The sequence below is a fragment of the Manis javanica genome, chromosome 11 (assembly GCF_040802235.1).
Source record: "Manis javanica isolate MJ-LG chromosome 11, MJ_LKY, whole genome shotgun sequence".
NCBI lineage: Eukaryota > Metazoa > Chordata > Mammalia > Pholidota > Manidae > Manis > Manis javanica.
This window is the reverse complement of record NC_133166.1, coordinates 62491854-62506121: the sequence shown is the minus strand read 5'-3', so window position 1 is coordinate 62506121 and position 14268 is coordinate 62491854.

Below are 14268 nucleotides of genomic sequence, written 5' to 3'. Positions count from 1 at the left end.
CTCCTGCATAATAAAAGGCAGAACGATTCACTCTTAAACATTTTAACCAGGACAATTTTATCAGCATATAATGGGAATTACAATGCTCTGATAGGAACTGTCTCTTGAAGGACTGGGCTGTTCTTACACTCTGAAGTTAAATCTTGTTCTTTTTTAAAAAATGAGTAAAACAAGTAATTAAAAAAACCAGCTTTGGGAATAGTAGTGTAGTGTGTGATGGTTGGGTCCATCAAGTCTGGCATAAGATGGCTTTAATACAAATACCAGTTGCTTTACTATCTTTGTAACTTTTGCTACCCAGGCATCACTCCCCTCTGCAGTAAGATGGAGATTATCACAGAGCTGATCTCATGAGGTTGTGGAGAAGATTAAATTAATTAACTTATACAGAGGCCTTAGATCAAGGCCTGGGCTAAAGGAAGGACTCCATGAGTTAGTTGTGATCAAGTGTTGGTAAAGTCAAGTGTTTGAAGGTTTGCACACTGTTAGTCACAATGCAAAATAGTGCAGCCACTATAGAAAATTGTACGGATGTTCCTTAAAAGTACCACACACACAGAAAAATTGTAGTTCAAATAGAACTACCATTTGGTCCAGCAATCACATTTTTGGTATGTACCCATATTTCAAAAGAATTGAAGTTAGGATCTATGACTTTTGAACTGCATGCTTTTTCCAGTAGTATTTTGAAATCCATTTTCTTCTTTGTACTTGCAGCAAACTGTCAGCTATACAAAACAGAAATAACTCTCTGCACCTTGATTATAGTAATTATTTAACACTGCAGCACTTTTCTAATGATTTATCTGCTTCCTCTACCAGATAGAAAGCTCTCATGAGTGCAGTGTTTCAGTTAGGAATGCAAATAACTGTAAGTAACAAATACTCAGGTAACGATAGCTTAAATCATAATGATGTATATTACTTATTTAGTAAAAAGTTCTGAAGGAGTATTCAGTAGCTCAGTAATAGTATTAAAGACCCAATATTTTTCCATCATCCTGAGTGAATTGATTCATCTTCCTTGTGATTGTAACCTCATGATCACAAGATGGCTGCCATGGTTCTGGGCACTATGTTTTTAGCGTCCCAAGCAGAAAGGAGGGTCACATGTGGGAAAAAAGGTCTCCTTATTCAAGAGACTCACTTGATGTTCTCTTATGCCTTATTTACAAGAACTGGACTATGTAGCCACTTCTAGTTGCAAGGATAGTTGGGAAAGAGAATACTTGGCAAAGGGGATAAGAATTTTCATGTACACTCAGAAAAATCATGATTTCTATTTTGGAGTTTGGCATATTGAAGCCTGAACAATATAGGTTTTTCTTCTTCCCTCTCCCTCCCTCTGTATCTCTATCTTTCTCTCCCTCAGTCTGGGAGGACCAATGGCTATAGGAAAGGAAACTAATAGTGCCAGCCATAGGCAGTGATTGTGCCTGATTTATTTTTTTAAATGTCTGTGGCTGACACACATACACAAACCTATAAATATTAGATTAAATGACCCTCTATTTGATTGATAAACAGGCCCAGGGAATAGGAAGTATATTATTTTCCTAGATCCACATAGCTAATTAGAAGAGTAAGTGGCATTATAACTCACTTGTGCTAATTTCTGGCCTGGAGTTCTTCCCCAAAGCAAAGCCACCTCCTGGTTTTTGTCTTATTATTTATGAAAAAGATAGTGTGACATGTTTCCTCTCTGTTGGTTGGGTGTTTCACAGAATGGCTTAACTTACAAAGGAAAAGTATTTCTCTTGGAACTTAAGTAAGGGATAGCACATTTAAGTGTTTTTTTCGTATAAGATTAAACCAACCATGCCCCTGTCTGAGTGACCTCCAATTGTGGAGTAAGATTGCTGGCATGTAATAAACTACAATTCCAAGTTGCACTGACCTCTGTTGTTTGGTTTACTTGTAAGGATTTTCACGTAAGAAGTAGCAACATTTTGGAATTTAAAGAACTAATATTGAGACCATTATGTGCCAGACATAGTGCTAGCCATTTTAAATATAATTTAGTTATTCTCCTATTTATTTTGTAGGTGAGGAAGCTGAGAGTTTATAGAAGTTGTGACTTGCTAAATGTCATAAAGTCATAAAGTGACACAGTTGGGATTCAAGCCCAGCAAAGTTGGACTTTAAAACTTATTTTTTTCCCACGTTCTCACACTCCTGTCATTGTTTGGGCCCTGCAATAATCATATTTTAATGAGCACTCACTGTGTACTAAGAAGCCCTTAGTAGTTAGACAGGGACATAGTATATGTCTGAATAATTATTTGCTTCTAAGTTGTTTGGGAATTAGCATTTTAATATCTTGCATGTAAAAAATGCTTTATATATTTTACAGAGTGAAAAGTTTTATATAATTATTCATTATCATTAACCTTATGTCACAATTCAGGTTGATTTTCTTGGAATTTCAATGTAGGCTTTTAAAGAATTTGTATGGTATTTTGAATTTTTTGTATTAACATAAAGAAGTAAAATATATATTATGAGTTGCTTAAAGATTCTATTATGAGTCATAATGTGTACTGAAGTTAATTCTAAAGTGCATCTATAGCTCATCTTATTTTATGCCATAGCACCTTATTTATGGTATAGTATATTTATGGGTTAGGATACCTTTAAATATTCCAGTCTTATGTAGTTGTTTTTTAATTTCTTGATGAAATTTTAAAATGACATTTAATGTTTTAAGGAACATTGTACTTGAGGTGCAAAGCTGTTCTATTATTTTGTTACAACTTAGTTTTTTCATAACAGTATTTACTGACTGGCTTGTGTTACTTTCATTCTTCTGATTTTATGGCTTTTAGCTTGTAGAGGTTTGTAGTTAGAATAAGCAAGTACTGCATTAAATTAAAAAACTTTCAGTATAGACTTTGTCTAACACATTTAAGAGTTCAATGATATTGCTATTACAGTGGGGGTACATCTTTGTATATCAAAAGTGCCCTGTTAGGAGACTATTATCCAGAGGTCACTTGCATTTCTGAAAATTTTATGAGCAAAAGCATTGACTGCTTTTTTCCTGCACTATCTTTTCCAGGGTGCTTGTAGAGTGATCAGCCTGGAAGATACATATAATATCTCCTGCTGGAGCAAAGGGCAGATTTGCCTATAGTCCTGAAAGTAGAGATAGTGTCAGAGCACAGGCCAAGAAGTCTTCCTGCCCATTACAAAAAATTGGGGCTCTTCAAGCTCAGTGTTGCTCTCCCGTGATGCAACCCTTTTTGCATTGACTTGTGGGATCTGGGACCAGGAACGGCACAAGGCTGGTATTCTGGCTATTGCCATGAGCAATAAAGTCTTTCATTTCTGACCCAGGAGTCTCATATCTTCTGTTTGTATATATGAAACAGTGGCAGGCTACATTGTTAGCTTGTAAGTACCTCAGGCCCTTCATTTTGTGAACTAAATGAGGTTAGACATTTTGCTTTTGACATTTTCTGAACTAAACTATCTTGGGTCTCTCAACTTGATTAGCTAAAATTAGACAGGCTAACTCTTTAAATTTGTTTTAGTTGAAGAGGATTTAACCTTCAGAATATTTCAGACTAGTGTAGTAAAAATCCATCAATAAATACTATAATGTCATCATATACACACCACATTTAAAAAATAAACTAATTGAAACATTAGAAATAAACGTGAATTCTATTTGTCCTTTTCTCAGAACACTTCTTCTTCCTCCCTTCCTGGAGGCAATAATTTTCTTGATTTTGGTGTGTGTCCCTATGGTCTATGAGTTAATATTTTATATATATATATGCATACACACACACATAGTTCTAGTTTTTTTTAAGTGCATAATTTGTTTCATAGTATATGATTTTTTCAACTATCTTTTCTTACTCAATGTTTTCGGATCTATTCTTATTGATAAACAATGATTCAGTTGATTAATTTTCTTTTTCTTCATTATATGACTATAACATTTTATTCATTTAAATACTATTGATTAGACATTTGGGTTGTTACCAGTATTTTGACATTAGAAACAATGCTGTGGTGAACATCTTTACGTCTTGGCACAATGAGGAAAAGTTTCTCTAGGATAACTAATAGAATGTGGCAGAATTGACACTGTGCCAGTCTGGGCCTAAGAAAACAAGGCAAGCTCTACTTTTGCTCTTTGGAAGAAGCCAGCCTCTGTGTGAGAGATCCAGCTACTCTGAGACTGCCATGCTGTGAGGAAGTCCAAGCTAGCCACATGTAGAGGCCATGAGGAGAGGGAGAGAGAGAGAGAGAGAGAGAGAGAGAGAGAGAGAGAGAGAGAGATGTCCCTCCAACCTCCCTCCTGTTCCAGATGAAGTGCCAGACATATGAACGAAGATGCCACCTTGGACATTCCAACCTTAGCAAATGTCACATGGAGCATAGACAAGCTGTCCCCAGTGGGCCCCTGCCAGAATTTGAAAATGAAGAGCAAAGAAATGATGGTTGTTTTCTGAGCCACTAAGTTTAGATTATCACTTTTTGTGTAGGTATTTCTTTTACTTATATTTTTCAGAAAGCATTCTTTATGTATTATGGACAATAATTACTAGTGTTTTTTAGTGAGAAATCTCATCAAGGTATAAATCCAAATGCTTTTATTTTTTCCATTAATTGATACCAGCTGTACTATGTTGAAGCTTCCTTTTCCACTACGACAATATCTCCGCATTTTCAGTATTTTTCAGCCACACTCCATTATTAGAACAGACTCAGCATTTTCTAAGATTTATCTTTCTGTGTTTTAAAACCTAAATCTCTGATTTGATTAAAGAACCCTCTAGGTATTTCCTCTGAATAGGCGAGACTTGCAGCACTAGGAGTTTGGGGTGGTAGGTGTTGGGTGTGTGAGACGGGTCTAACCTCACACACCGAAGGATGCTGGGCAGGCAGGAGTGATAGTGTGGCAGATTCTGCCCTCCTCCATTGCTCTTAAAATGTTGAGGCTTACTTCGTTCCTTGGATGCTCTAGTTGGTATTTGAGCTTGCTGTCTATGGGCTCCATAGGGCAAGACAAGGGCTCCAACAGATTAAGCTGATGTTAGCCTCCGTCTCAAGCAGCTGGTGAAGGCACTGGGGGATTCTGTATGTGACTGGCTACATCTTCCACTGATCCTCAGTTGGCAGCTTTGCAGAGCACTTCTTTGCAATTAGTATTTCTTTGACTCATGAGATAAGCATCACCTGCAAGACTGTAGCCCCAAATCTGAGTTCTTTTGGAAACCTGCACGCAAGGTGGGGATGGGAGAGTCCTGGCTTTCCTTCTCTTTGTCCTGCTGTCTCCTACTGTGCCAATCCTCTCTTCTCCATTAGTGCCAGGTAGATCATCAAGTTCAGAGGCAAAGTAAATACCCCAACGGGAAGCAATATGACCTTCTTACATGCATTGTCAAATTTAACTAATCATTGTCTTGAGCATTTCCTCAGTATGGGGAGAGGAAGCTCCTCCTTCCCTTCTGTCAGAGAGAAATGAGAGGATGGGGATTAGCCTCTTTACAAATAGAGACAATTTATAATTTCCTTTCAATCACATACAGATTGGAGTGTTAAGGGTTATGGTGGGGTTAGCTCTGTTGAAACTGTACTGCTTAGCAAGCTCCTGAGGGAGTGACTAGTCCCTTCGGTGGGGTTTTTAATCTTGACTGTGTAGTTCTTGGATCAGCAAGGCCTTAGTTTTCCTAACAGTGTCCTTTCATGTAATTAATTCTTTGTTTGCTGTATATGTTGCAAAGATCTTTTCCCAAACTGTTGGTTGTCTTTTAATTTAGTTAATTGTGGCTTTGTTCTTGCAGAAGTTTTAACTTTGATGTGGTCAAGTTTACGTGTTAAGAAATAAATGCTTTCCTACTCAAAGTCATAAAGAATTCTTTCATATATTTTCCTAAAATTTTGCTTTTTACATCTCTCATCTATCTGGAACTTATAAAATTTATGTGAGATGATTAAGGGATATACATTGTTTTATGTGCTAACATAATTTATCGAATAGTCTGTCTCTTCCCTAGGAATCAGAAATACCAGCTTTGTCTTATACACTTCTGTATGTGCACAGCTCTGTTTCTGGCATCTTTATTCTGTTTCTTTAGTAAATTGGTCCTCTTTGAAGCAAAACTATACTGTCTTAATTACTATGGCTTTATATGTTTTAGTACCTAGTTAGGCCAATATCCCATTCTTTCTCCCTGGATAACTTTGATTATTCTTGACCCTTGACTACTTTTGTATGTGAAATTTAGAATTGGCATATCAGTTCTGTAAAAAGCTATTTTGGGATTTTGATTAACAGTGCACTGGATTTATAGATTAATTTGGGTATTAGGTAGCTGTTTAAAGTAAAAAAAAAAGTGAGTTAGGTAGTTGTCCAGCAGAGTAAATGCATAAACGTTTCCATTTGGTATATAAATAACGTATCTTTCTTACTTTGTAGTATTTTTATGCAGAGCTTTATCTGTTGTCATGGCCAGTGCCTAACACAACACAAACCTTCTCTCAATAAATATTTGTGGAATTAATGAATGGACCATCTGTAGACATTTGTGCTAGACATTTTGTAACTTGGAATGTGTTTTGGGAACTCTACACCATTAGCTATAAATTTTACAAATTACAAAGATGTTCTTCATGATTTAGTGTGAGGCTCTAGTCTTTCAACAAGAATGCCTAATTTATAATTATTAAAGCTGCACTAAATCAACATTTTGTATTTTGTATGGTCCTATATTAGTGTTCATTGTATCATTTCTGCTTATTTGTTGAAGGTTGAATGAGTTATATCTTCAGGCTTTATTTTTTAAAAACCACTTTATTGAAGTATAATTAACATACACAATCTTTACATATTTAATGTATATAACTTGATGAGTTTGGAGATAAGTATATATCCATGAAACCATCACCACAGTCTATATCATAAACATGTCAATCACCTCCCAAAGTTTTCTCCTGCCTTCCTTATGTATAACAATAATAATAATAATTATTATTATTATGTTGTGATAAGAGCAGTTAAGATAAGATCTACCCTTACAGCAAATTTTCAAGTATACAGCACAGCATGGTTAACTGTAGGTACCATGCTACACAACAGATCCCTAGCATTTATTTATCCCGCATAACCAAAATTGTATACACTTTGACTAATAATTCCCCATTTCCCCTTCCCACCAGCCCCTGATAACTACCATTCTACTCTCTGCTTCTAAGATATTGACTATTTTAAATTCCTCATATGCATCATATGATGTAGTATTTATTTTTCTTTCTGTGTCTGGCTTATTTCAGCCAGCATAATGCCCTCCATATTCATCCATGCTGCTGCAAATGGCAGGATTTTTTTTTAAGGCTGAATAATATTCTATTGTATGTATATACCAAACTTCCTTTATCTGTTCATCCATTGATGGGCATTTAGGTTGTTTCCACCTCTTACCTTTTGTGGATGATGCCACAGTGACCACGGGAGTGCAGAGATCTCTCAGATCCTGTTTTCAGGTTCTCATCTTATAATCTTATACCTGGAAGCTTTTTTTTTTTGCTATTGAGTTATATGAGTTATTTATATATTTTGGATATTAACCTTTTATCAGAGATAGGATTTGCAAATATTTTCTCCCATTTGGTAGGTTGTCTTTTCATGTTGTTGATGGTTTCCTTTGCTGTGCAGAAGCTTTTTATTTTTGTGTAGTCCCACTTGTTTATTTATGCTTTTGTTCATTTGCTTTTGGTACAAAATCCAAAAAATCACTGCCAAGACAATTATCAAGGAGCTTACTGCTTATGTTTTCTTCTAGGAGCTTGACAGTTTCAGGTCTTGTGTTCAAATCTTTAACCTATTTTGAGCTAATTTTTGTGTATGGTGTAAGATAGGGGTCTAGTTTTGCTCTTTTGCATGTGGCTATTCAGTTTCCCAACACCATTTGTTGCAGAAATTATCTTTTCCCATTATATATCTTGGCACCTTTGTTGTAAATTAATTGGCCATGTAGTAGGATTTATTTCTGAGCTTTGTAGTCTGTTTCACTGATCTGTGTGTCAGTTTTTATGCCAATACCATAATGTTTTGATTACTATAGCTTTGTAATATAGTTAGAAATCAGGAAGTGTGATGCCTCCAGCTTCTTCTTCTTTCTTAACATTGCTTTAGCTATTTGGGGTGTTCTGTGGTTCCATAGAAATTTTAGGACTTTTTTTCTATATCTGTGAAAAATGCTATTGGGATTTTGATAGAAACTGTACTGAATCTGTAATTAACTTTGGGTATATGAACCTTTTAAGATATTAATTCTTCCAATTCATGACTGTGAAATATCTTTCTACTTATTTGTCATATTCAATTTCTTTCATGTCTTATAGGTTTTCATTGAACAGATATTTCACTGACTTGGTTTAATTTATTTCTAAGTATTTTATTCTGTTGTTGTTGTAAACAAGATTGTTTTCTTAAGTTCTCCTTTTGATAGTTCACTGTTAGTATATAGAAACACAACTGATTTTGCATATTGGTTATTCTGTCCTACAAATTTACTGGATTCAGTACTGCCACAACAAAGTGCCAAAAACTGAGTGTCTTAGAACAATAGAAATTTATTTTTCCAATTCTGTAGGCTAGAAGTCTGAGATGAAGGTATTGGTGGGGCCATTCTCCCTTTGAAGCAAGGGGACTGTTTCAGGCTTCTGTCCTAGCTTCTCATAGCATTTTGATTTATAGTAGCTTGACTCCAATTCTCATACAGCTTTCTCCCTGTGTATGTGTCTGATTTTTCACATGGTGTTCTTTTTATTAGGACAACTGTCATATTGGATTAAAGGCCCACTGTACTCCAATATGACCTCTTCTTGACTAATCAGATAAGCAATGATCTTATTTCCAAATAAGGTCATATTCTGAAATACTGGGAGTTAGGTCTTTAATGTATGAATTTTGCAGGATTAAATTCAACCCATAACACATCCTTTAGAGTACCTGTTACATCTTATTGTTATTGTAATTAGTTTATTTACATATTTATACTCCTTAATCCTTCTGTATAATATAAATTCCTTCAGCGATGCCTTCTTAATCATAAAAAAAACAAAATCTCTGTGCTTAGCAGATTGTGTGATACAGAAAAAGACAAAATATTAGTTGTATGGATATTTTAAGTGGTATACTTTTATAATCTGAGGTCTGGGATTTCTATTCTCCCTTTATTATAATGATGACTTATATTTATCCAAAATTCTAATTATTTGGTTGCCCCAAATAAGATATCTTTTATTTTTTTAACAGGTATTTGATATAGCTTTAACTAAATCTAATGGGACAATGTGATGAGAAATAAAACCAGGCATTTCTTTGGTGATCTGACCAAGGAAATTAGTCTTTAAAAATTCCTTAAGGCATTTTCATTTAATTTAGGGGTCAAATTAGAGATTGAAGAGGACATATTTAACCTCAGTAGCTTCCATATTCTGTACCTGCTTTAATTTGAATTTAGAAATGATTGAACATGGGAGGTTGTTAGATGCATGAGTACACATTCTGATTTTGTGGATTCATGTTGAAGCTTGAAGATAAGCTTACATACCTCTGTAAGCTTTGGATATGAGATTGTAGTACATTCTTATTTTTCTTTTATGTTTACCTATCAGCTGAATCTTTTCTTTCTATGTTTGAGGAATCTCCCCTGTCCCCATTTTGAATCTTGTTAGGAGGCTGAGCTATCTCCTACTACAAAAGCTGAAAATGCCCATTCCTTACTTTCCTAGCCTTCATTGCAGTTCAGAATTCTTGAGGAACTCTCTGGCTGGAGTGCTGCAGGAAGATCAGAAGCTGCAGGATAATGGTAGCAGCCAGGTTTGGTGCTAGCTGTGCTGGTGGTGCATTGCTGTGTTTGGTGGCAGAGCCAATGGTGTCTTCCCCAGACCTATTGGTGTGGCATATTTTGTATGTTGCTCCTGGCTGTATAGCTTTAACAGGGCTGCCTCATTACAGTGCACAACGTTCTGGTCTTGAACCTTGTCTTCAGTCATCCTGGTGAGTCTGAGGTATACACTATTCTTTAAATAAATTCCTTTCCCTTTTTATTATGCCAATGATAACTTCTTAAATTTTCATCTAGGAACCTTGATGTTCAGCTTATAACTGATCTATCCACCTGTAGTGAAATTTTAGATGTATGGAGCTAAATACATAGTTCAGAGGTATATATGTCATGAAGATTAGTCTTGTACTTCAGCTTATATGCTGGCTTTGATTTGCACTGTCATTTTCTAAGTCTCATTTATTCATTCAAAAAATATTTCTTGAGTGTGTATGTATAAGCTTCCTATGGCTGCTATAACAAATTATGACAAATTTGGTGGCTTAAAGCAACACAAATTTTATTCTCTTATATTTCTGGAAATTAAAGAAATAGTTTTGCAAGTTCATTTATGAAACTGCTCAGAGGAGAAATACAAGATGGAATGAGGGAATATAATGGACTGCCCTGGCAGAGTCTAGGGAGGCCATGGAAAATTTTGCTAAAAAATTATTAGCTAATACTCGCTATATGCAGGCACTGTGCTCAGTGGGTTACATATATTGATTAACTTAATCCTTACCACTAACCTATGAGGTAGGTATTTGCTATGTTGAGGTAAATAAACTGAGAAACAAATGCTGTAAAGTAACCTACTCAGGGGTCTGTGGTTACTAACTGGCAGAGGAAAAAATATTTACAGTTGCTCTTAAATGGAGTGGATTTCAGCCTGCCCACCATTTTTAATTGTGTCTTGATTTTCTTTGGAGGAATTTCTGCTCCCTCATTGCACTTAAAGACTCTGCCCTCCTCTAGTTAGGGGTGGGCACATGCTGCAACCTAGGATTGACTCTCTAGCAAAACAAACAAAACAAATAGCTGAGGATAATCCACCTTCCAGAATAGTCTCACACCCATTTCCTGCAGTTTTAGCCTCTTTGACTCCTTGGCTTCTGTTCTTTTCCAGCTGTAGTTTTTAATAATAATTATTATTATTAGTTTGTTGTCTTTGACTGTGGGAACTACTTCCTACTTTTCCAATAAACTCATTTCCTATGTAAGTTACTGCTGGTTTCTGTTGCTTACAACCAAGGCACTCTAAGAACAAGGAGGAATCAGCCAGCTGAGGATGAGAGGAGGCCAGCGATCCCAAGGCAGAAGGAAGAGTGTGTATCTGAGGTGATAAACTGCTTGTATCCTGAGGAGCTTTGAGAAAGCCATGTGGCTAAAGGTAATGAATGAGGTGGAGAGTGGCATGACATGAAATACAAAAGCTTGGCAGGGGCCAGATACATAAGCACATGCTATGTGAGAATTTGGGGCCTTATCCTAAGAGTGATATTTTGTTTTTGTTTTGTTAATTTTTTGTTTTTTGAGGAAGACACTTATAATTAATGTATTTTGCCAGCTGGACTCAGTAGCTAAAGCTAAAGCAACTTTATTCTTTCTTACCACTTTCTGTTAAACTTACTCCATTGAGTCATTTTCTTTCCTAGACTGTAGATGAGATCTTGGCTAAGAAGCTTTCCTTTTCTGGTCCCTCTTACAATGAATAAACTGTCTGTTTTCTTTTAGGTTGTGAAATGTCTAGTCCATCTAATATCAGAACTCCACCCTTTCATCCAATTATAAAATTCCCTCTTTCCCTTAGCCAAGACCTAAGGAAGGCTTAGAACCTGCTTTCAGGAAGGGTGTGGGCATCTGCATCTCCACATTGCTATTCTCCTCCCTCTCATCCACTGAATGTGCCATCTCTGGCTCCTCCACATTTGGAGGTAGGGGATGGATGAGAATATCCCCTTCCTGAGAGAGTTCTTTAATGCACCTGCAGTTTCTTTATTGTCAACAGTACTTCTCTTGCTGGGTGCCACTGATCTCTCCTGCTACCTCTACTTCCAAACCCTAACTTCTGTCAGTTTACATTAAGCTTCTTTCTGCTGGGCTCCCTCTCTACCTCAAGTAGACATTCTGGTTGGAACTCTTCTCAAGGCCACTCCAGGGCTGGTGGAGACAGCAGGCAGCCTGTGGAAGGAGGCAGGCTCACTGTTTCACGAACTCCAAGAGTGCAACTGTTTTGCAAACAGCCTTGACTACTCCTCACTTCGTCTGGCCAGACTCTTGTTTTTAGATTTTTTTCAGGCATGCTGCAGTTATTGGCCTTCTTGTTATTCCAGATTCCAGGGGCCAGGGTCAAGCTCTCCAGTTTCTTTTGAAGCTCCCTCACACTTGGAAATTCCCTGAGATCCACCAAGCTTTCCTAATCTATCCTTGATAGGCTGATGGAGCCTACTGAGCTGAAAATTGCAAACCTTGTTTTGAACTATCTTCTTTGCCAGCCTCAGTCTTGCTCTATAATGTGGATGTAATTGGCATGTATTGTTCTTAACCCTGGGGCTTCAGTCTAAATTGAGACAATAGGAAAAGTGTCATATTAATATTCTCTTGCAAAGTGATATGATCAGATGCCATTATTTGCATAATTTAATGAATGAATTTTCCAGTCACATTACTTCTCCAGCTCCCATACAAAACAAACAAAATGCTGATCATTCTTATACTAAAAAAACCAGGCTATCTTATAAATCTGACCAGATTTGAGTTCCTTTGACCAGAAAGTATTAAAGTAGCCAAAAAAATTCCTTCCTCAACATTCTACAAGAAGTGTGGGGCCTTTTATCTTCTTCTGGTTTTAAAGAAACTCAACCAGCTGTCAAACGCTTGCATGTAGACCAAACATTTAAATATTCAGAGGAAATTTGGATGTATTGTATAAAGTGCTCAGCAAAGTGGAAAGCCCTCTGACCGCTTTCAAAATAATCCAAGCAAACAGCAATTAGGGATATATTCTATTTCTTTCCGTTTGTTCAGAGCTCACCAGGACATAACGTGAGCTCCCATGCATATTGGGAGGGAAATGAACAGCACTTAGATTGTTCCTTTCTTTGATATGTGACAGTCAGAGTTGCAAATAATGTGCCTTCAAAAGAAAATTGCCTCCTGGTGCACCTGAAGATGGAATTTTAAAAAATGTTTCTTCCCCTTGCTTTTTCTCTTTCCATTTACTCAGCATTACCTGACACTGCTGTTAAGCACCTGAAGAGAAGAAGGAATTGTTTATGGTGGCTCTGATGGGATGAATCCAACTAAGAGGCCACATAGCAAAGAAGTGTTTCGAACATTTATATAGTATACATGTATTGAGTACCTATTGGGCACAAAGAACATAAAACATGGTGACTACCTGCTAAAGCTTTTAATCTGATTGTAAGGCTGAGATATACATGTACCATAAGTTAAATTCAAAGTTTTTAATGTTGAAGGCAGAGTCATCCCATACTGTGAGCTTACAAAAGGCAAAGCTACAGCCATGTGAGTGGTGGAAGCTACAGAGAGATGGTCTGAGCTAAATGTGAGTTCCTAACACAGCTGACCAAAGATGGGTTGGACTGTCTTATGTGGAGGTGAGTTTCTTGTCATCCAATGTATTTAAGTTGATCTGGATGAGCACTTAGTAGGAGTTTTTGCAGAAGATGTTATTGCATCTGATGAGTGGTTACCCCAGATGATTTTTAAGGTACTCATATGACTTTGCCTTGATCCTGAGGACAGTGAGCATGCATGGGCTTGCAGAACGACCAGGAAAGAGTGTATTGAAATTGATGTATGAAAGAAGGAAATATAGAAGAGAAGAGAAGGGAGGGAGGAGGAAGCTTGAGGCAGAGGGAATACTGGGGGATAAATGAAAAGTCTGGGGCTTTTTAGTCCATATATTGTAAGAGAAAACTATATTATCTCTAACCACATTTAGAAGAAGGTTACACAGGAGTTTAAGATAAAATATCTTAATGAATCTTTCTTTCCTAGCTAAAAATTTGGAATAATTGACCCAGGAAGTCAAGTCTCAGGGATAGGCTAGAGAGTTCATCCCGTTCACCTAAACACACTTTTGCTGAGTGCATACTGTAAAGCAGGCATCAGCACTAGGAACCCAGAGATGGAGAGAGGTACAATTTCTTCTCTTGAATGGCTTATTGTTGAGCAGAGGCTTTTAAAAACTCATCCTAAAATATTTCCTGATGAAGACCTACATTTAATTTCCCCAAAGTTTTATGATCACTTTAATAGTAGTAGTATTTATTGAGTACCTTCTAAGTGCTAGATAGGATGTTAATCTCTTTCCAGTTCTCATGACAACACTTCAGTACAGATATTTTATTACCTCTGTTTTTCCAAAGAGAAAATTGAAGCTCATAGAGGCAAA